Source organism: Fukomys damarensis, unplaced genomic scaffold (assembly GCF_012274545.1).
Source record: "Fukomys damarensis isolate Sample0158 unplaced genomic scaffold, DMR_v1.0_HiC HiC_scaffold_38, whole genome shotgun sequence".
In the NCBI taxonomy this organism is placed as follows: Eukaryota; Metazoa; Chordata; class Mammalia; order Rodentia; family Bathyergidae; genus Fukomys; species Fukomys damarensis.
The window spans coordinates 43,978,106-43,980,232 of NW_022900950.1; the positions used below are offsets into that span (position 1 = coordinate 43,978,106).

Genomic DNA, 2,127 nt, shown 5'->3' on the forward strand with positions numbered 1-2,127 from the left:
CAAAAAAAAAAAAAAAAAAAATCCAAAAAACAGAAACTTAGTCACTTCTAGAAGGCAGAGTGACAAACCAAGACTTTCTGTGAATTAGAAAAAGGTACATGCTCTGAGTGGAGGAAGTAAAAACACCTCTCAGACAGACAAGTTAGAAAAGGAGCACCTGTCTCAGCCACCCAGTGGAACAGATGCCCCTCTCTCCCAGGCTTGGGCGTGGGTGGGAGGTCAGCCCCATTTCCCACCCCTCCCTGGGCACCCTTGCTCACCTGCAGGGGCTCTGCCTGGAACGCCTGCTTGTTTGACAGGGAACTGTCACAGGAAGGGACAACCACAGTATCTTCTTAAGAAGTAGGCAATGTGGCCTGATTTAATTCTAATTGTTTTCTTTTTGGCTTTGAAGTGGCAGTTTCTAGGGAAACCCTCAGTACCTTCAAGGGGAGATCAAGGACTCTGTCGAGTTGCAGAGAAGTTACTGAAACCATTCATCCATTTGGCCAACAGCCATCAACGAAGGCCTGGGGTATGCGTGGTAAGGCACAACCAGATTTGCCTCTGGAAGCCCACAAGCCAGCACAGTGCAAGACCAACAGATGCTGACAGGCACGGAAAGTGGTCACTTCATTTAGTGTAGAACCCAAGCGGGCTTCAAAGAGGAGTTAACTTCTGAGGTTGCTCTTAAAAGAGGGATAGGATTTCCATGGCTAGAGAAGCCAGCTGGAGAGTAAAGCAGACACAAAACTATGGAGTCCAGAGAACCTATGCCAAGGCCAGATCATAGGGTAGAAGGAATAGGGAGCCTGGAGGACATCTGGTTCTATGAAAGGCTATAAAAGGCCATGGAAATCAAGAGGAGTCAGGACACTGCTGGGGGAGTGGAGGGAGGGTTTTTATTCATCTCTCCTTAGAATAACCTGGATGGTGCTGGGAGGCCAGGCTTTGGGGACTCGGGTTTCCAGACTGGAGGTGGGGGCAGGGGGTATGTATGCCTAACATAGTCAAGTTTGAGCTGATAACGGCTTAGTACTGTGAAAATCTCTAGCTATTAACCAGATAGCTACTTTTAAAGCTAAAAGTCACAGCAATTGCTAATAAATTGGGGAGATTAGCAGAGCCTCTGCCTTTCTGGTGGCTCTAGTAGTGACTGGATCCATCCTCAGACTCTGAGGTGCATTAGGACCAGGATAGGAGGGAGGACACATGTGCAGTGTAGGTGCTTCAGCCTCAACCCCAGGGAAGTGGGGTCTCTGTCTCCCACAGCAACACCATTTCCAGGTTACCCCGCCACTAAATCAAACATCAAGGAGATGTCTTTAAACCTTCAACTTGTTTCTCATTAATTAACTAGAAATATCTTCACCTGTTTAGTTTTTAGCTAAATAATCTCTTTAACTGATTAATTCCACTTGTAGGCAGAAAGATGCGTTACAGTTGGCCTCAGGAGAAGCTAAGACAGCAGAGACTGCCCTGTGGAAGGTGAGCATGCACAGAGAAACAAAGAGATAGAAGCTGGGAGAGCAGGGCTAACAAGAAGCAGGTCTGGGTGCTGCTGGCAAAGCAGCTCAGTAGTCACGGATGGTCACTAGGAAATACTGTAAGGAGTGGGCATGAGGGAGATCTAGATTGTGTCCTTCCTCCTTTGAGGCACCACAGCCTGGGGGGTTTGGCGCTCAGCCTCCATAAGTCTCAGGAGCTCCACTCAGAGGAGGCCCCACAGAGCCTGTGGGTGTCCCTCCTTAGTTTGCTCTGCTTCGACTTTGGACCTCACAGCTTGCATGGCCTGCAGAATCATTTCAAAGTTGACCAAGACTTGCTAAATTATCCTGTAAGAGCAAAAATGGTTTGACTGGAAAACAGTAGTGAGCAAAGGTGAAGTGCAGCTAAAACTGTACCCATCATCACTAGGTAGTAATATCCCAGCCCAAATGAGCTTGGTGCTGACAGCTGGCTGCACCCCAAAAAGAGGATCTATTTTCCTTTTATCAGAAACTCAAGCCATGCCTGAACCTAACTGGTCTAGTTATAACCTCCTAACCTGTATAGGTAAAGTGACTCACCATGCCAGGTTGTCTAGGATTCTCCTGGTTTTGGCATTTGAAAATCCCACGTCCTGGGAAATCCCTTGAACATAGACAT

The 2,127-nt window shown here is 47.5% G+C and overlaps 1 long non-coding RNA gene across 1 annotated transcript in view; it reads left to right on the forward strand.

Annotated features, from left to right (window-relative positions):
* LOC117284617 overlaps positions 1-1,464 on the forward strand; it is a 2,782-nt gene extending 1,318 nt beyond the window's left edge. Inside the window, exons 2-3 of the long non-coding RNA XR_004515708.1 lie at positions 395-514; positions 1,404-1,464. This is a non-coding gene — a long non-coding RNA (uncharacterized LOC117284617). The remainder of the gene's footprint in view (positions 1-394; positions 515-1,403) is intronic.
* Positions 1,465-2,127: the final 663 nt, after the last annotated feature.